Below are 22,959 nucleotides of genomic sequence, written 5' to 3' on the forward strand. Positions count from 1 at the left end.
AAAATTCCCCATTGGGTTTAAGCATGGATGCTGATAATTTGGGGGGCAATATTAAAAGAAATGTAAAAATAGGTACAAAATGCTTTCTGAATAATGATACTATACTTAAAAGCAATACTATCTATTACTTCAGAGATCAGGGTTTTTGTTAAGGAGACAATCTTTAATTACAATGGAGAGTCAGCACTTGTAACAGGATTGCGTCCATGTCCAAGAGCAAGTACAACAACAATTTTATTCACAAAAGCATTAAAATGCTAATGTTTCATCCGTATTATAAGGCTTCTTAATGAAAACCTGAAAATGAAATAATAAGACTTCATTCCAATGATAATGACTGAATCTAGAATGAGACACAGTGATAGCACATTTCCAATTCATGTTTCTACAAATTAATATCACACTTCTGCAGCTCTCTGCAAGTATTGAGTGCCTTAACTTAATAGACCTCATTGCAATGCATGGTACATATTCAGAACTTCAGGTAACCATTTCACTGCATTCAAACACTATTGTCAAAATATAGAACAACTGTAGAAAGTCCATTTATTAAATTAATTTTTCAGTGCTTCTAAAGGTGAGAGATTGGCATTCTTGGAGATAGATACTATAATTTACTGACCAAATGTTTACAGTTTTGTTCATCTTGGTAGGCTTCTCTTTGTTGCCTCCTCAAAGTATATTTGCTCCTTATCCAAAGCTATTATCTCTAGCAGAATATCATGGATTCTTCCTCGCTAGAAATTTAAATTCTAGATGAAAATCTATCCCTGTTTTACAGTCTTCTGGCCAACTATGTTTGAGATTTTTCTGTGGATCAGAGTCTGGGACTTTCCTTGTGAGGATTGTGCACTATAAAGTTTTTCAAAAGCTACTTACCTTGCCCACTGGGTCAGTGGAGTGGTTGAGAATCTTTACAAAGACAAAGAAAACAAATCATAACTGGCTATATATATTTTTTCAAATCTTGTTCCTATATAACTTTACAACAATTGTTTTTCAGTTGCTAAGTCATGTCCGACTCTGTGTAACCCCATGGACTGTAGCATGAAAAACTCCTCTGTCCTTCACTACCTCCCAGAGTCTGCTCAAATTCATGTCAGCTCAATTGGTGATGCTATCTATCTCATCATCTGCCACCCTTTTCTCCTCTTCCCTTCAATCATTCCCAACACCAGGGCCTTTTCCAGTGAGTTGGTTCTTCGCATCAGGTGGCCAAAGTACTGGCGTTTCATCTTCAGCATCAGTCCTTCCAATGAATATCCAGGGTTGATTTCCTTTAGGATTCACTGGTTTAATCTCCTTATAGTCCAAGGGACTCAAAAGTCTTCTCCAGTACCATAATTCAAAAACATCAATCTTTGTTGCTCAGCCTTCTTTACGGTTCTTGCAGCAAGAATACTGGAGTGGTTTTCCATTCCTTTCTCCAGTGGACCACATTTTGTCAGAACTCTTCACTATGACCCTTCTGTCTTGGGTGGGCCTGCACAACATGGCTCATAGCTCATGCAAGTGCCTTTCCCATGACAAGGCTTTGATCCATGAAGGGGTACAACAATTAAAGTCATGGAAAAAGAAGAATATTCATATTTCTAAAATGTTTCCACAGAATCTTGTGTTTAGAAAATAAAAAGAAACTTCTGTCAATAGTACTCAGAGAACCATAAATTTAAGCATGTATACTACACATCGGAATAGACTCTATGCCTATTTTTTAAAAAAATTTGATTGTCTTTTGATTATTGAGTTGCAAAAATTCTTTCTATATTTTTGATGCAAGACCCTCATCTCTGTATGATTTGCAACTATTTTCTTCAATTCTGCAGGTTATATTTTTACTTTCTTGATTATATTGTTTTACAAATCCCTTTACAGTTTTAATACAGTTCAAGCTATCTACTTTTTCTTTTGCCTCTTGTGCTTTAATAATCGTGTCCAAGAAATTATTGCCTAACCCAAGATCAGGAAGGTTTTCTGCTGTCTTCTCAGGATTTATAATTTTAGCTCCATAATTCATTTTCTGCTAACTTTTGTGTATGATGCATAGTAGAGGTACAACTTTATTCTTTTGCATAAAAATATCTACATATCCTACAACCAGCCCAGGTTAGATGCTTGAGACAAGTGCTCGGGCCTGGTGCACTGGAAAGACCCAGAGGGATCGGGTAGAGAGGGAGGTGGGAGGGGGGATCGGGATGGGGAATACATGTAAATTCATGGCTGATTCATGTCAATGTATGACAAAAACCACTACAATATTGTAAAGTAATTAGCCTCCAACTAAAAAAAAAAAAAAAAAAACGGTTGTTTAAAAGACTCTCCTACTTGCCTTGGCAGCCTTGTCAAATAGCAAGTGAGCATAAATGTAAGTGTTTATTCTGGACTCTTAATTAATCTGTATCTCTACCTTTATGCCAGAACCAAACTTTGAAATTTTTGTAGTAAATTTTAAAATTTGCAAAGTTAAGTTTGTTTTTCTTTTTCAAAATGGTTTTGGCCATTCTGGGTCACTTATATTTCCACATCAATTTTAAGATTTGATGGTCAATTTCTGCAAAAGAGCCAGCTGTGATTTTGATAGCAGCCAAATCTCACTTTTGACTTATCTTCACAGTATCCTAACTTATTTTTGAAATACCATATAGTAACTAAAGTCTTTATTAATTACTGTATTATTAAATTGCATACATTAAACATGCATATGTTATTCTTAAAGTCTAAATTAAAAAGCACTAGTTCTATTTGAAATGTATCAGGAAAATCTAAAGGCCAAGAAATAGCACTTAATATTTTCAGATCTCCAGGCAGCGCAAGTTCTGATTGGCTTAAATGAGAGTGAATCGGAATGTTAATCAACGTTTTTTCTAAAGTAATAGGAGGAATGCTTCCACTCAGTTATATTATTAAAACATCAGAAATTTCCACATTAATCTTAGGGAAGCCTGGTGTTCTATTTGTGGAATCAGTTATTTTATTCCTGTTGTGAGAGATCTAAAAGGAGAACAAATTGTCCTAAATTGAGATGAGTTTACTGGTCAAACATCAGAACCCAAAATATATGGATATTTAAATCAGATTTGGATCCCTGAGCTTCTTCCACTGTTGTTTACAACACTCCTTTTATAAAATCAGCACACTGGTCTGCATTTTCAGCTGTGGTTAAATCATTGATTCTCCTCTTACACTTCCTGGTCAGGACCAACAGCATTATAAGCAAAAGAGGAACAGAAAATGCAATTCTTGGGCCAGAGTGCATGCCTACACACTTAGAAACTCTGGTGGGTGGTATGCTTCAACCTGTGTACGAACAAGCCCTGATGGTGGAAGGGTTTGACTCCAGTGGGGACTAAAACTTGATAACCTCTGGGTTTGAGAAATGAATATTCTAAATTCACCTTGTTGTTTAGTTGCTAAGTCATGTCCAACTCTTTTGATACCCCACGGACAGTAGCCCACTAGTCTTCTGCTCTGATCATGGGATTTTCCAAGCAAGAATACTGGATAAAACCCACATCTCCTACATTGGCAGGTGGATTCTTTATCATTGAGCCACTAGGGAAGCCCTCTAAATTCACTATACCTGTTTTAACACAAGCTTTGCCTCCTTTTTTATTTCTACTCCTGGGTCTATACTTATAAACTCATTTTTTTTCTGGCTAGCACAAATTCTAACATTCTGTATGGTTTCATCTATGGTTAGGATCTTCTTTTTGAAAAGGCTTCTATGAGGAGGATAATTATACATGTGTTTAAATGCAGACATGTGTTTAATAGTTAAAACAATTTTTTGTACTTAAAAAATCATCTGCTATTGTGCAGTTTGTTCTTGTAGTGAGATTTATTTAGTATTTATTATATACCAAGTATTACAAACAAGGACTTAATATGCATATACACATGCATACATACATATGCACACAGAACAATTAATATATAGGTTTTTGTTAGACATATATACATATATATGCATATGTATATGTCATAAACTATTTACATACAGATATATGTACATTATTTTAATCCTAATAATCATCTCAGGATATAAAATTACTAATATCCACATTATACAAATGAAGACATTGAGCAACAGAGATCTTGTCCAAAATTGCATCCCTGAAGGGCCAGAGGGGATTAAAATAAGGCAGTCTGACTCCAATTCAAGAGGCGTGTAGGCGACATTACACTCAGAAAGCAGAATATGTTTACTTTCCCAGTGGAGCATGATGCAAAATGTTGTCCTAGAACATATTTGTAGCAAATGAACCTGGATTCACAAACCATCCTGAAACTAAGTGGGAATGGCTTTCCAAACATTGGCTCCCTCTAACACAGTGAGGGTGCCTTTTAAAAAGCATACAGTCCTAAATATTCAGTGAATATGCTTTTAACAAAATACAGTAATGGTTATAATTTTTGTAAAGAAGGATCGAAGTCTTATTAACAGTAACAGTATGTCCCTCAACCAATATATACTGTAGGATCTTCAGAAGAAAATTCAAAGCCAAGATAATAGCATACTTTTCCCTTGCATGTTAATAGGAGGAGTGGTGGTTAGCCATTTCTGGGAGGAAGAACATTACCTTAAAACTGCTATACTCTTATACATGATCAGAGCAGAGAAAAACGCAGACAAAGGAAAATCTTCATCTGACTGAAGCTTGAACTGGCAGAGCAGCCAAATACAAGGAGGACCATAATCAGGCACATCTTCATTGTAGTAGAGACTGCCAGTGAGGCAGAGACTGATGTATGGACTGTTCGTATGCTGTGCTGTGTTCAGTTGCTCAGTCATGTCCAACTTTTTGTGACTCCATGTACTGCAGCCTGCCAGGCTCCTCTGTCCATGGGATTCTCCAGGCAAGAGTACTGGAGTGGGTTGCCATGCCCTCCTCCAGTGGACCTTCCCAACCCTGGGGCTTGAACCCAAGTCTCCGGCATTGCAGGTGGATTCTTTACCATCTGAGCCACCAGGGAAGCCCACGAATACTGGAGTGGGTAGCCTATCCCTTCTCCAGGGGATCTTCCTGTCCCAGGAATCAAACCTGGGTCTCCTTCATGGTGGGTGATGGGCTGTTCATAGGAAGTACTAAATCAAGGTTATCATGACTAGACAAAACTCCAGAGTAACAGTAAAGTTTCTTTAGAAAAAGTCAAAAGAGTCTAATTTTTACTATCTCACTGTGATGGAAGGAGGATTATGGGGAGGTAGAATTGTACTCTTGTTATTGTTCAGTCACTAAGGCTTGTCTCTTTCTGACCCCATGGGCTGCAGCATTCCAGGCTCTCCAGTCTTTCATTATCTCCTGGAAATTGCTCAAACTTTTGTGCATTGAGTCAGTGATGCCATCCAACCATCTCATCCTCTGTTGCCCCATTCTCCTCCTGCTCTCAATCTTTCCCAGCATCATGGTTGGCCAAAATGTTTGCTTGGGTTTTCCCTGAACTAACTTTTTTGGCCAATATATAGCAATAGCAAGTCACAGGATCCATTCATCATTTCATGTAATAAGGGATGAATAAGCTAGAGATTGTCCCAACTGTGCTCATATGATTCTGCAATACATTGGAAGACTTCCCTAAACCTTGTAATAAAAACATTTCAATGTGCATTCATTCTTGGTATTGGAAAATAGTTCAAGGCTTTCTCTATATCTTCTGCAGGTCCTCTACTATTCCAACTTTAGATGGAAAGTACCATGGGGGGTTTCCCAGGTGGTCCAGTGGTAAAGAATCCACTGGCCAATGCAGGAGATGCAAGAGTTGTGGGTTTGATCCCTGGGTAAGGAAGATTCCCTAGAGAAGGAAATGGCAACCCACTCCAGTATGCTTACTGGAAAATTCCCCAGACAGAGGAGCCTGGCAGGCTATAGTCCATGGAGGTGAAGTCTCAAACAGTCAGACACAACCAGGCTTCTGAGTATGCATGCACATACTATGAATATGGGAAGTACAACATTATTCAACATGTAAAACATTAAGGCAAACTATTTTTAATTCAAAATTTATTTCCTAAGAATCTTTTGTATTGAAACGTATATGTAAGTATCCCCTATTTCAGTAAGGACATTTTGAATAGGAATGGCATTATACAATTTTATATATCATACTTTGAGAATTGCTTACATGAGCTGCTATTCTAGGTGATTTTTAACTCTTGAGAGAAAAAATAAACTTTATTACATGGAGAAGAATTTGAATTGTAGAGTGTAAATTATTGGACTTTTCAATATTTTGAGTTCCACTTGGTTGACCAATTTTTTAACCCTCTTAAAAGTATATCTGCTTAATGGTGATACATTCTAAATTATTATTAAAACTAAATATATTATCTGGAACACATTATATGCAAATTCATAATAATAAACAAAACATAGAATCTATACTTATATTATAGAATTTTGAATTTCTTATCAAAATTTTCTAATCATGATTTTTCTTTTATGTGAAGAAAATTTTCATGTAAGTCTGAGACTAATCTTTTAGGAGTTCCTTAGGAATAGCTAATTTACTTGAAGAGATCTCTAGTCTTTCCCATTCTGTTGTTTTCCTCTATTTTTTTGCATTGATCACTGAGGAAGGCTTTCTTATCTTTCCTGGTTATTCTTTGGAACTCTGCATTCAAATGGGAATATCTTTCCTTTTCTCCTTTCCCTTTTGCTTCTCCTCTTTTCACAGCTATTTGTAAGGCCTCCTCAGACAACCATTTTGCCATTTTGCATTTCTTTTCCATGGGGATGGTCTTGATCCCTGTCTCTTGTATAATGTCACAAACCTCCATCCATAGTTCATCAGGCACTCTGTCTATCAGATCTAGTCCCTTGAATCTATTTCTCACTTCCACTGTATAGTCATAAGGGATTTGATTTAGGTCATACATGAAAGGTCTAGTGGTTATCCCTACTCTCTTCAGTTTAAGTCTGAATTTGGCAATAAGGAGTTCATGATCTGAGCCACAGTCAGCTCCTGGTCTTGTTTTTGCTGACTGTATAGAGCTTCTCCATCTTTGGCTGCAAAGAACATAATCAATCTGATTTCAGTGTTGACCATCTGGTGATGTCCATGTGTAGAGTCTTCTCTTGTGTTGTTGGAAGAGGGTGTTTGCTATGACCAGTGCGTTCTCTTGGCAAAACTCTATTAGCTTTTGCCCTGCTTCATTCTGTACTCCAAGGCCAAATTTGCCTGTTACTCCAGGTGTTTCTTGACTTCCTACTTTTGCATTCCAGTCCCCTATAATGAAAAGGACATATTTTTTGGGTGTCAGTTCTAAAAGGTCTTGTAGGTCTTCATAGAATCGTTCAACTTTGGCTTCTTCAGTGTTACTGGTTGGGGAAATTAGAGATACCAAAGGAACATTTCATGCAAAAATGGACTCAATAAAGGACAGAAAGGGTATGGACCTAACAGAAGCAGAAGATAATAAGAAGAGGTGGCAAGAAAACACAGAAGAACTGTACAAAAAAGATCTTCACGACCCAGATAATCACAATGGTGTGATCACTCACCTAGAGCCACACATCCTCGAATGTGAAGTCAAGTGGGCCTTAGAAAGCATCACTACGAACAAAGCTAGTGGATATCATAGAATTCCAGTTAAGCTATTTCAAATCCTGAAAGATGATGCTGTGAAAGTGCTACACTCAATATGTCAGCAAATTTGGAAAACTCAGCAGTGGCCACAGGGCTGGAAAAGGTCCGTTTTAATTCCAATCCCTAAGAAAGGCAATCCCAAAGAATGCTCAAACTACCGCACAATTGCACTCATCTCAATCTCACAATTGCATTCATATGGATTTGGCTCCATATTTTTGGAAATTATTCCTAGTGTTTACTTAGTAGAGTTTGCTTAAAAATGGCTATGGATCCATCTTAATTCTTTCTCTAACCTGAAACAAGATAAGGGCTTTACAGAAATTAGATATAATACCTACCAATGTAATTAACAAATCAATAAAAACTACTATTTGAGTTTAAGAATGAGAGTATTTCATAAATTGAATGTTTTAGATAGGACTGCAAGAAGGTTGCTTGATAAAGTAAAAAAAATTGTATTTATCAAATATCACAGCAGATGCTATGCTCTTGGTATATTCTATATTGGTTGTTTTACATTCATGATGTAGTGGTTATTTTTAACTTTTCTCAAAGAAGAAAGTAACACACCTGGTAAACTGTACATCTATTTATGATTCACATTTTTTGCTTTACTTTTAGGGAGATATATTCAAAGTAATATAAATAATAAATGTTGTACTGAAACTTAAGAGCTCAACTTACTATGTAATTTGAGCATTTGGATACACTATTTAACTTTATTCATTCCTATCAAATAATAAATAAGTTTAATGGAAAATTATATTTGATTTAAATGATGATAGATTAGTTTCTCTCTGGTGTCATTGACTTGCTTTGTCATAATGTTCAATTTTAAATAAGTCCTTGACTTTAAAGGTAAAGTTGTAGATTTCAGTTCAGTCCAGTCACTCAGTTTTGTCTGACTCTTTGCGATCCCATAGACCGCAGCACGCCAGGCCTCCCTGTCCATCACCAACTCCCAAAGTTTACCCAAACTCATGTCCATTGAGCCGGTGATGCCATCCAACCATCTCATCCTCTGGAGTCCCCTTCTCCTCCCACCTTCAAGCTTTCCCTGGGTTAGGGTCTTTTCCAATGAGTCAGTTCTTCACATTAGGTGGCAAGAATATTCAGCTTCAGTCCTTCCAATGAATATTCAGGACTGATTTCCTTTAGGATGGACTGGTTTGATCTCCTTTCAATCCAAGGGACTTTCAAGAGTCTTCTCCAATACCACAATTCAAAAGCATCAATTCAATTATGGTTTCCTTGGTGTGTATGCCCAGCAATGGGATTACTGGGTCATATGGCAAGAAAGAGACACATGTACCCCAATGTTCATTGCAGCACTCTTTATAATAGCCAGGACATGGAAGCAACCTAGATGTCCATTGGCAGACAAATGGATAAGAAAGCTGTAGCACATATACACAATGGAATATTATTCAGCCATTAAACAGAATGCATTTGAATCAGTTCTAATGAGGTGGATCAAACTGGAGCCTATTATACAGAGTGAAGTAAGTCAGAATGAAAAACATCAGTACAATATACTAATGTATATATATGGAATTTAGGAAGATGGTAACGATAACCCTATAAGTGAGACAGCAAAAGAGACACAGATGTATAGAACAGTCTTTTGGACTCTGTGGGAGAAGGTGAGGGTGGGATGATTTAAGAGAATAGCATTGAAACATGTATATTATCATATGTGAAACAGATCGCCAGTCCAGGTTAAATGCTTGAGACAGAGTGCTCGGGGCTGGTGCACTGGGATCACCCTGAGGGATGGGATGGGGAGGGAGGTGGGAGAGGGTTCAGGATGGGGAACACATGGGTGCCCATGGCTGATTCATGTCAATGTATGGCAAAACCCACTACAATATGGTAAAGTAATTAGCCTCCAATTAAAATAAATAAATTTTAAAAAATAGTAAAAAAAAAAAAAAGAAAAGAAAAAAGCATCAATTCTTCAGTGCTCAGCTTTCTTTATAGTCCAACTCTCACATCCACACATGAATACTGGATAAAACATAACCTTGACTAGATAGACTTTTGTTGACAAAGTAATGTCTCTGCTTTTTAATATGCTATCTAGACTTCAAGGAGATCCAACCAGTCCATCCTAAAGGAGATCGGTCCTGGGTGTTCATTGGAGGGACTGATGTTGAAGCTGAAAGTCCAATACTTTGGCCACCTGATGAGAAGAGCTGACTCATTTGAAAAGACCCTGATGCTGGGAAAGATTGAGGGCAGGAGGAGAAGGGAATGACAGAGCATGAGATTGTTGGATGGCATCACCAACTTGATGGACATGGGTTTGGGTGGACTCCATGTGTTGGTGATGGACAGGGAGGCCTGGCATGCTGCAGTTCATGGGGTTGCAAATAGTCGGACACGACTGAGCGACTGAACTGAGATGACTAGGTTGGTCATAAATTTCCTTCCAAGGAGTAAATGTCTTTTAATTTCATGGCTGCAATCACCATCTACAGTGATTTTGGAGCCCTCCAAAATAAAATCTGCCACTGTCTCCACTATTTCCCATCTATCTGCCACGAAGTGATGGGACCAGATGCCATCATCTCAGTTTTCTGAATGTTGAGCTTGAAGCCAACTTTTTCACTCTTCTCTTTCACTTTCATCAAGAGGCTTTTTAGTTCCTCTTCACTTTCTGCCATAAGGTTGGTGTCATCTGCATATCTGAGGTTATTGATATTTCTCCCAGCAATCTTGATCCCAGCTTGTTCTTCATCCAGCCCAGCGTTTCTCATGATGTACTCTGTGTATAAGTTAAACAAGTATGGTGATAATATACAGCCTTTAGGTAGATATACTCCTAAGTATTTTATTCTTTTTGTTGCAATGGTGAATGGTATTGTTTCCTTAATTTCTCTTTCTGTTTTCTCATTGTTAGTGTATAGGAATGCAAGAGATTTCTGTGTGTTAATTTTATATCCTGCAACTTGACTGTATTCGTTGATTAGCTCTAGTAATTTTCTGGTAGAGTCTTTAGGGTTATACATAGAAAACTATAAAACACTAATGAAAGAAATCAAAGAGGACACAAGCAGATGGAGAAATATACCGTGTTCATGGATTGGAAGAATCAATATTGTCAAAATGGCTATACTACCCAAAGTAATCTATAGATTCAATGCAATCCCTATCAAACTACCAACAGTATTTTTCACAGAACTAGAACAAATAATTTCAAAATTTGTATGGAAATACAAAAAACCTCGAATAGCCAAAGTAATCCTGAGAAAGAAGAATGGAACTGGAGGAATCAATCTGCCTGACTTCAGACTCTACTACAAAGCCACAGTCATCAAGACAGTATGGTACTGGCACAAAGACAGAAATATAGATCAATGGAACAGAATAGAAAGCCCAGAGATAAATCCACGAACCTATGGTCACCTTATCTTCGACAAAGGAGGCAAGGATATACAATGGAAAAAAGATAACCTCTTTAACAAGTGGTGCTGGGAAAACTGGTCAACCACCTGTAAAAGAATGAAACTAGAACACTTTCTAACACCATACACAAAAATAAACTCAAAATGGATTAAAGATCTAAATGTAAGACCAGAAACTATCAAACTCCTAGAGGAGAACATAGGCAAAACACTCTCCGACATAAATCACAGCAGGATCCTCTATGACCCACGTCCCAGAATTTCAGAAATAAAAGCAAAAATTAACAAATGGGACCTAATGAAACTTAAAAGCTTTTGCACAACAAAGGAAACTATAAGCAAGGTGAAAAGACAGCCCTCAGATTGGGAGAAAATAATAGCAAACGAAGCAACAGACAAAGGATTAATCTCAAAAATATACAAGCAACTCCTCCAGCTCAACTCCAGAAAAATAAATGACCCAATCAAAAAATGGGCCAAAGGACTAAACAGACATTTCTCCAAGGAAGACATACAGATGGCAAAAAAACACATGAAAAGATGCTCAACATCACTCATTATCAGAGAAATGCAAATCAAAACAACAATGAGGTACCATTATACGCCAGTCAGGATGGCTGCTATCCAAAAGTCTACAAGCAATAAATGCTGGAGAGGGTGTGGAGAAAAGGGAACCCTCTTACACTGTTGGTGGGAATGCAAACTAGTACAGCCACTATGGAGAACAGTGTGGAGATTTCTTAAAAAGCTGGAAATAGAACTGCCATATGACCCAGCAATCCCACTTCTGGGCATACACACCGAGCAAACCAGATCTGAAAGAGACACATGCACCCCAATGTTCATCGCAGCACTGTTTATAATAGCCAGGACATGGAAGCAACCCAGATGCCCATCAGCAGACGAATGGATGAGGAAGCTGTGGTACATATACACCATGGAATATTACTCAGCCATTAAAAAGAATTCATTTGAATCAGTTCTAATGAGATGGATGAAACTGGAGCCCATTATACAGAGCGAAGTAAGCCAGAAAGATAAAGACCATTACAGTATACTAACACATATATATGGACTTTAGAAAGATGGTAACGATAATCCTATATGCAAAACAGAAAAAGAGACTCAGATGTATGGAACAGACTTGTGGACTCTGGGAGAAGGCGAGGGTGGGATGTTTCAGGAGAACAGCATTGAAACATGTATATTATCTAGGGTGAAACAGATCACCAGCCCAGGTTGGGTACATGAGACAAGTGCTCGGGCCTGGTGCACTGGGAAGACCCAGAGGGATCGGGTGGAGAGGGAGGTGGGAGGGGGGACTGGGATGGGGAGTACATGTAAATCCATGGCTAATTCATATCAATGTATAACAAAAACTACTGTAATGATGTAAAGTAATTAGCCTCCAACTAATAAAAATTAAAAAAAAAAATATACAGCCTTGACGTAATCCTTTTCCTATTTGGAACCAGTCTGTTGTTCCATGTCCAGTTCTAACTGTTGCTTCCTGACCTGCATACAGATTTCTCAATAGGCAGGTGAGGTGGTCTGGCATCCTCATCTCTTGCAGAAGATTACATACATGAATATATGTAGAATATTTACATACATTAAATGGTTCCTTGCTTATAGAGTAAGAAAATGAAAAAAAAAACAATCTTTTGCATTCACCTTGGGGAATTGTGTTAATGTCATAAAAAATGAGACAATTAAGCATGCTGAACATGTAGGAAAGACATTTTTGCTTAAGTTTCATAATAATATTTTTACTCTTATTTTAATTGAAAAACTCTGATGTATTGTGCTATTGTGTATCTTTATAAATGAGACCTACCAGAGTTGAGGCTGTTCAATCTTAGGAGTGGAAAAGTGCTGGAAAAGGAAAATTATTGAAATTGTATTTAACCTTGGATTTGCATATGGAATATTGTAATTATGCAATAAAATATCTTCATATTTTCTCCCACTTTTGGCAGAAAGAAAACTTAAATGGTGGTAAGATTTCCTCTTAACAAAAACAAATAAATAGGCATCTTTTATATTTACACTGTCTCACATATTTATGTTTTTAATTAATACTGAAAAATGTCAGTGTACACTGTAGAACAAAATAAGAACAAAATAAGAAACTTTCAAGTTAAAGAGAGGCATTACACAATGATAAAGGGACAAATACTACAAGAAGACATCATAAGCTAATGGTGTATGTTGCCCAAAAGCAGAGGGTCTATATAGTAGGGCAAAGAGTGACAAGACTAACAAAAGGAATTAAAAAATCTATTACTAGGATTAGAGACTTCAACTTGCCTCTTATTAACTTTATATTAGAAGAAAGTCAGTGAAGATATAGTTGACCTGAATACACTATCAATCAATGTGATACTAGCTTCCCAGGTGGCGCTAGTTGTAAAGAATCAGCTGCCAATGAAGGAGACATAAGAGGTACAGGTTTGATCCCTAGGTCTGGAAGCTCCCCTGGAGGTGGGCATGGCAACCCACTCCAGTATTTTTGCCTGGAGAATCTGATGGAGAGAGGAGCCTGCTGGGCTATGGACCATAAGGTTGCAAAGAGTCAGACATGACTGAAGCAACTTTTTATGCATGCAAGGTGATAGACTTGGACACTTACAGAATTTTTTTCCTTTTACAACAGCAATACATGCATCCCTCTGAAGTGTAGTATATATCAATGTAGACAACATTAGGGGTCATCAGACACACTGTAACTGAGATTTCCTTGGTGGCCCAGTGGTTAAGACTCCATGCTCTCAATGCACAGGGTCTGGGTTTGATCCCTAGATGGAGAGCTAAGTTCCTGCTTGTTGCATGGTACAGACAAATAACCAAACAAAAAAATAACTCTGTTTAAAAAAAATACATTTTTTATCAGTTAAAAATGAAATTAAACTAGAGCTCAGCAACAGACATAGTGATGAAAAATCCCTCATATACTTAGAAATTAAATAACACATTTCATAATAACATATGAGTCCAAGATGAAGTCTCAAGAGTATTAAGAAATATTTTATACAAAATGAAAATAAAGCCACAGCTTGCCAAAATGTGTGGGATTCAGTAAAAGCAAGTGTTAGAGGGAAATTTATAGCATTAAATAAATATGTTAGAAAGGAAGAAATATATAAAATAAATAATCTGAGTTTCTTTCTTAGGAAACTAGGGGAAAAGTGTAATTTAATCCTACTATAAGGAAAAGAAAGGAAGTTATAATAAACAAATAAAATAACATATATAATTATATTAATGTATAAAACATGTACAAAATAAATTTAAAAACAAGAAACAACAGGAAATACATTAAAATTTTTAAAAAATGCTTCTTTGAAAAGAGGAATATGATTGATAAACAGAAACAGAGAGAGAGAAAACATCAATTAAAAAATATCAGAAATGAAAAGGAGTCACCTACTTATTCCATGGACATTTTAAATATAATAAAGGAATACCATGAAAAATATGTGTGCACACATGATAACATACCATCTGCCATGGGATTTTCCAGGCAAGAATACTGGAGTGGGTAGCCATTCCCCTCTCCAGGGGATCTTTACAACCCAGGATGGAACCCAGGCCTCCCTCATTGCAGGCGGATTCTTTACCATGCTTATTAAATGTGTTTAATAAAAAATTAAGAGACTTCATAAAAGAAAGCACCAGGCCCCAACAAGTTTTATCAAACACTTAAGGAAGAAATGGTATAAATTCCATATACTCTCTTCCCGAAAGCAGACAAGGGGAACGAACACAGCTACTCATTATATGAAGGTAGCATTGTAATGCTGCTGCTGCTGCTAAGTCGCTTCAGTCATGTCCGACTTTGTGCGCCCCATAGACGGCAGCCCACCAGGCTCCTTTGTCCATGGGATTATCTAGGTAAGAACACTGGAAAGGGGTGTCATTTTCTTCTCCATAGCATTACACAAGTGACTTTAAATACGTAAAACAGATAGACACTTTTTAAGACAGGGAAAACAAGACCAATATCGCCTATGAATATAAATGCAAAAATCTGCAACAAAGTATTGCAGATATGTTATTATGTATGATGGTTAGTGTGTATACATCTATACCGCTACTTAGCCGAGGTGATCTAGAGCTAGTACGATCCGGTGACAATGATCACAACTGGCAGTGAGCTCTAATATTATTCTTCATTAAAAGAGAACAAGGTTCCTCTGATAAATAACTGATTCTAGGATTATTTGGAGGATAAGAATGATGCAAAATAAGCCTGGAGCATCCACAAATTAAGAAAGTGCTAACATATACACACACAGATTGGAGTAGATCTAAAAGACAGTTGACAGAGGATCCAACACAGAGCTCTCAATGGCCAAGACTGGAACAGTATTTAACACCAAAGTAAAATGATCTTAGATTATAACCCAAATTATGAAACAAATATCGTGAGCCCATAGTGACTTAAATGAATAAATAAATGCAAGAGAAGAGACAAATCTCTTGTGAAAAAGAATTCCACATACTTTATGTTGATACTTCTCGCTCAAGAAGCTTCCCTGATGGCTCAGAAGGTAAAGAAACTGCCTGCAGTGCTAGAGACCAAGTTCGATCTCTTGAGTTGGGAAGATACCCTGCAGAAAGAAATGGCAACCCACTCTAGTATTCCTGCCTGGAGAACTCCATGGACAGAGGAGCCTGGCAGGCTTCAGACCATGGGGTCACAAAGAGTCGGACATGATTGAGTGACTATCAGACACACAATGAATTTGCAGAAATCTTATAAACACTACTTTAGTAAAGTAATCAAGATTAAAATCAACAGCAATAAGTCATGCTGATATTCCATATCATTAATATGTTATGATACAACAACACCTTACCTCTGTGATCTTCCCAAAACACATAATTCTGTTCTAAAGAGAAGGATCAGGAGATGTAACTCTTAAATGCAATGTAGTATCTTGGATATCATTCTGAAACAGAATAATGTATTAGGTAAAAAGGAAGGGAACCTAAATAAAATAAGGACTTTAGTTAAAAATAAGGTATCAATATTCATTCTTTAATCATGCCAAATAAAACTTCAGGAGTTAGGGAAGGACAAGGAAGACCGGCATGCTGCAGTCCGTGGGGTCGCAAAGAACAGGACATGACTTAGTGACTCAGCAACATGACTCTATTTATGTAACATGTTAATAGCTGGGGAAACTGTGTAGGATATATGGAATGTATCTGTAATATCTTGACAACTTTACCATAAATCTAAAACCTCAAATAAAATGTATATTTTAAATGAATTTTAAATGCTATCACTTATAGTCATAGATCTTTAACTTTGACATGAATTTTCTTGACATTTTAGCTTTTAGATATTTACTATAGTTCTATTAAAAAAACAAGTGGTTCTGGGAAAACTGGTCAACCACTTGTAAAAGGATGAAACTAGAACACTTTCTAACACCATACACAAAAATAAGCTTAAAATGGATTAAAGGTCTAAATGTAAGACCAGAAACTATAAAACTCCTAGAGGAGAGCATAGGCAAAACACTCTCCAACATAAACCACAGCAGGATCCTCTATGACCCACCTCCCAGAATATTGGAAATAAAAGCAAAAGTAAACAAATGGGACCTAATGAAACTTAAAAGCTTCTGCACAACAAAGGAAACTCTAAGCAAAGTGAAAAGACAACCTTCAGAATGGGAGAAAATAATAGCAAATGAAGCAATGGACAAAGAATTAATCTCAAAAATATATAAGCAACTCCTGCAGCTCAATTACAGAAAAATAAAAGACCCAATCAAAAAGTGGGCCAAAGAACTAAGACATTTCTCCAAAGAAGACATACAAATGGCTAACAAACACATAAAAAGATGCTCAACATCACTCATTATCAGAGAAATGCAAATCAAAACCACAATGAGGTACCATTACAAGCCAGTCAGAATGGCTGCTATCCAAAAGTCTGCAAGCAATAAATGCTGGAGAGGGTGTGGAGAAAAGGGAACCCTCTTACACTGTTGGTGGGAATGCAAGCTAGTACAGCCACTATGGAGAACAGTGTGGAGATTCTTTAAAATACTGGAAATAGAACTGCCATATGACCCAGCAATCCCACTCCTGGGCAAACACACTGAGGGAACCCGAATTGAAAGAGACACATGTACCCCAATGTTCATCGCAGCACTGTTTATAATAGCCAGGACATGGAAGCAACCTAGATGCCCATCAGGAGACGAATGGATAAGGAAGCGGTGGTACATATACACCATGGAATATTACTCAGCCATTAAAAAGAATTCATTTGAATCAGTTCTAATGAGGTGGATGAAACTGGAGCCTATTATACAGAGTGAAGTAAGCCAGAAAGAAAAACACCAGCACAGTATACTAACACATATATATGGAATTTAGAAAGATGGTAACAATAACCCTGTATGCAAGACAGCAAGAGAGACAGATGTATTGAACAGTCTTTTGGACTCTGTGGGAGAGGGTGAGGGTGGGATGATATGGGAGAATGGCATTGAAACATGTAAATTATCATATGTGAAATGAATCGCCAGTCCAGGTTCAATGCATGATACATGGTACTTGGGGCTGGTGCACTGGGATGACCCAGAGGGATGGAATGGGGAGGGAGTTGGGAGGGGAGTTTGGGATGGGAAACACATGTACACCCTTGGCTGATTCGTCTATGTATGGAAAAACCAATACAAGGTTGTAAAGTAAAATAAATAAATAATTTGCATTTAAAAAACTAAAAAAAAAAACCTTTTCATTTTGCCAAAGCAATTTTTTACACTGAAATTTTATTCTTATGCTAATTTAATCTTTTAGTGGAGGTTATTTTGAATAGAATGGACTGGATAGTGTTGGTGAACTGTCACTACTAAGCAGTTTAAATGTATTTTGTACATAATGGAAATGTAAATCAAAGAGTATTTTAGGATTACAGTCTGTTGACTAATGCTCAATTTTTTAATCATTTAGAAATTAATAAGATGCCGCAAATTACAGGGCTGTTAAATCAGCATTTCTAATTTTATTCAGTTCAATATCTATTATAAAGTTCCTTCAATTGTTACACTACAGCACATTTCAAACAGCAATAAGTAAGATGAAAGGGTATTTTATGTATGCTAGACTAAAACAGGAATTCTCCTGAAACTTCATGAAAATATTTCAATCTGACTTTAAAACATATGCACAGAAAACTTTCCACATTTTAAAGTTATGCTTATTGAGGTTTCTGTTTATATTTTTGTTTCTTTTTAGCATATGCTGCTAGAGCATTCAGAAAAGCAATTTACATGGAAAATAAACAACTTGTTTACTGCAAGTTGTAGGGCTCAAATCAAATGGCAAACACTCTTTGACTCACAATTCTAGTTTTGTGGTTTATTTAATTGGAAACTGTACAATATAATAAGTACTGTAATTTACTATTTTCTATGGTTGCTTTTTTGTGCTACCATACATATACACAATTTGCATAATGCAAGCATTTGAACTTTGATGTTCATGACAAATAAGGCTTTATTTTTTGCTATTTCCAAGCTGTTTTTGAACACATTTGAACTGTGTTTAACTCAGGACATTTAGAAACAATCAGGTCTTTCCAATTACATAGTTTTTCCCAATAGTATTTAGTTAAACATTCCATAATTTTAAATATGATTTCCTATTTGACACATGGGTTAATTAAAAGTGTGTTCTGAAGCTTGTAATTATGAAAATTTCCTAGTTATAGCTTTATTAATTGCATTATTATCAGATAGTTTACTATATATGATTTTTTCCCATAAAGCTTTAACTGCCTACAAGATCTCAATTCTGTAAATGTTTCATGATGGAATAATAAACATAAGGTGTCTTTTACTGGCTAAGAAGAGAAAAAATAAATTTAGAATTATTGTGTCATAATCTTCACTTGTTTCCACCAATAACCTTGTTAGTAAACATTAATAGCTAGTCTTGTTGTTGCTTAGTCACTCATTTGTGTCTTGACTCTTTTGTGACCCCATAGACTAGTCCACCAGACTTCTCTGTCCATGGGATTTCCCAGGCAAGAATGCTGGAGTGGGTTGACATTTCCTTCTCCAGGGAATCTTCCCAACTCAGGGGTTCAACTGGCATCTGCTGCATTGCAGGTGGATTCTTTACTGCTGAGCTATCAGAGAAGCAGTAATATCTAGTCCCGTGCATGTCAGTTGTGTAGTATGCAAGAAAAAGAGGACATGAGAAAAAGTTCCATATTTAGAGGTGTCTATTTCTGAGCTTTTTTGTTTTGCTTTTATAGTGTTCTTGTGTTGCTAATGTATATTTTTCTCCATCAGCATAGTTTTAATTTATATGTTTCTCCATATTTATAGTGGATATCTTCTAGACAACATACAGTTGAGCTGTGGATTTTTATCTACTGTGACAATCCTTGTCTTTACTTGGTGCACTATACCACTGACAATCAAAATGATTATTGATGAAGTTAGACATATAATTACCATATTTGTCACTGTTTCTTTACTTGTTTCACTTGTTTTTTGTTCCTATTTTTGTCTTCTATTCATTTTCTGCCATTTATAGTTTAAATTGAATATTTTATATGATTCCTTTCTCTATTCTTTCTTAGCATATTAATTATGCTTTTTACCACTTTCTTTCAGTGAAAAACATTTGCATTGTACATTTAAAAATGGTCAAAGTTCAATTTCAAATAGCACTAAGCCACTTACCTGGCAATGTGAGTACCTAATAGTAACTAAATATTCTTAAATCTTTCCACTCAGACCTTTTATCATGCTTTTCTCATTTATTGCCCATATATATAGGCATACATAAGAGATATCTACAAACATATAAAATGCAATACATTGTTGCAATACATTTTAATATGAAAAAGTCCTGTTGCCTGTTAAATCAATTAAGAATATGATAAAACTTTTTGTTTCATCTTCACTTATTTCTCCTTCAATGCTTTTCCATTCTTCACGTAGATTGTATTTTTGATCTATCTTCTCACTGAAGAACTCCTTTTAGCATTTCTTTCAAGGTAGATCTATGGGCAACACATTCCCTAAATTTTCGTTTGAAAAAAGTATTTCTCCTTCACTTCTGAAGGATATACACATACATTTGAGGAAAAAAAATCTATCTAATATATTTAAAAATCTATTATAATTAATAAGAAAAATGTTAGACAATCTAACAGCAAAGTGGAAAAATATTTAAGAGGTATGCCATGAAATAGGCTCTATAAATAAATGAGAAAGTCAATGTTATTAGTAATCAGGGACATGAAATTTTAAAATGCAGTATAATACCAATCCATGCTTACTATGAACTCTAAAATTAAACAACTAAAAAATTTATAGAGGCTGTGGAGCAATTGAAACACCCTTAAAATGTTGATAAGAGTGTGAATAAATATGGTCATATATTCAAACTGAAAATATGCTCTTTTTTTTTTTTACCATTTAGCAGTTGTACATTTAAGTATATACTCAAAAATGTTCATTAAGACACAGGTAGTAGAATTATGTAACTCCAGTATTCTTAACAGCCCTAAGATGGAAACTCAATATAAATTATTGCACAGTGAATTAGAACAGAAAATGAATTATATACACACAGACCAAAAATCTATACAGTAATAAAAATAAACTGAAGTTCAAGCAACTAGCAGTACTGTAGCTAAATCTCACAAATATATTGATGAGTGAAAGAAGCCAAGCATAGAATAATACACATAGCATGATGCCACATATATAAAGTTCAAAAATGGGCAAAGTCATTCTAAGGCATAAATTAAAGTAGTATTTGTATTAGGTTTTTTTAGAAATACAGTGTGTGTGTGAGAGAGAGAGGGACAGAGAGAAAGATTTATTATATAGAATCTGCTCACATGATTATAAAAGCTGGAAATTTCCAAGATACTCAGGGTTAGCTGGCAAGCTGCAGGCCCAGGAGAGCGGATGGTTTAGCCTCACTCCTAAGGCCTCAAGATACAGGAAAAGCTGAAGTTTTGGTTTGAGTTTTAAGGTTCAGACGGGAAGGGGAAGAATTCTCACTCAGAGGAGGGTCAAGCTTTTAGTTCTATTCAGGATTTCAACAGATGGGATGAGGTACCCACGTTATGGAGGGCAATCTGCTTAACTCTTAATCTATTGATTTAAATGTTAATCTCATCCAAAACCACCTCACAGGAACACACAGAATAATGTTTGAGCAAATATCTGGGGACCTTGTGGCCTAGTCAAATTGACATGTAAGATTAACTATCACAGGACCTAGATCGGACAGTATGGTAGAGGCAGACAGTGGGGCCGCTGATAATGCTGTTTCCTGAGCGCTGGTCACACATAGGTGGCCACTTTGTGAAAGCTTATCAAACTGCATATTTACGGTCTGTGCAACTTCCTACACACACACATGTGTTGGTAAGATGCTTACTGAAAATAAATTATATTTAATGGAGATTTAAATTATTTACATATATATAACTAGTCCCTTAATATAGCTTATAAAATATGTCTGTAAATACATCCATAAGGCATTCTTCATTTTATAATTTCAACTGATGATGATTTTTGATCTTCTAATTAATTTTATATGCATATAGCATAATTGCAAAAATTTAATGAAATTGACTTGCAGTACATATCAAATATGTATAGTTAATGTATAAATTAAATAAAGAGGCTGTTTTTTACTATTTCTAGAAAATATTTTATGTATTTTCCTCCCCATGAGAATGGCAGTTGTGTCATATTATTAGTGGTAATTTTTTTTAAAGTGTTAGTACCTAAGAAACAATTACTTATTCCCCTACTATATACTAGTGATGGGATACTATATTTAGTGCTGAAAACGTATTTTCCTATACTGCATGTATTGAAAGTAAGACATTTTGGCCAATTATTATTCTGCACACTTTGCATATATATATATACATACCCAGTATATCTCTAGTTTGAGAACATGATCACTATTTATAGCATCCACACACATTTCCTGTGTTTATTGCTTATTCTTTGTAAAATGGCAGACATTATTTCTTCCTTCTAAAAGTGTGATTCACAAGAATCATTTACTATTTTCATTGTTTTTTGTGGGTTTTTTTTTTTTTTTTTTGGCTTTTGAAGCAACCATGGATACTTTGAGCAATTTTGGACGTTAGTGTTTTAAGTAAGACTTTCAAATTGTGGTGCCATCAGTATTGTTAGTTTCTGAACCAAATTGTGGGAAATATTGGGAGATGAATATTTTTTGTATTAAATTGACATAAAACTAAACAAAACTCATATTTACCTATGTGGCATCACATTGAATTACATGTTTTATTTTCTTTTAAAATCATTATCTGTGTCATTATTTTAGTAATACTCATTTCAAAGTTCTTTCTCCAAATTGAGTTATCAAAAACTCTCCCAACTACTACGAGTGAGTAAGATGAGTGGTATTGAATTCTATTTTCATATGAGGAAATTTAAAATTTGCAGTTAAGTAACAAAATTGTTATTAGAAATTATATATCTTTACTCTTAATTGGGATCTTTTTACACAATAATAAATGACAGCCATGTATGAAACTTTCTACTGAAATGAAACAATTTAGAACTTCCAATTTATATTACATTTAAGAGTGATTAGAAAACTTGTTTGTCACTATTTCTTGATTCAGTCATGACAATAAGCTAAATTTAGTGTCAATTGGTATTCTTTATCCAAGCCCTAAAAGATACCTGAGAAGTGACTTGATATTGCAGAGTAATATTGAATGCAAAATTCATAAACAACAAGATTAGTGAGATGATTTTGGCCTCCATAAGTTAGTAAAATAGAAACATTTACTCTTCTAAAATTACAATCTTTCAAATGATCAAGTTAAACCAAACTAATACTTTTTTCAAGATGCTGAAGAAAAATTGATATGCATATATAATTTTTATTGTTATAAGATTTACTATGTACTTAT

This window comes from Odocoileus virginianus, chromosome 11, assembly GCF_023699985.2.
Source record: "Odocoileus virginianus isolate 20LAN1187 ecotype Illinois chromosome 11, Ovbor_1.2, whole genome shotgun sequence".
Classification (NCBI taxonomy): domain Eukaryota; kingdom Metazoa; phylum Chordata; class Mammalia; order Artiodactyla; family Cervidae; genus Odocoileus; species Odocoileus virginianus.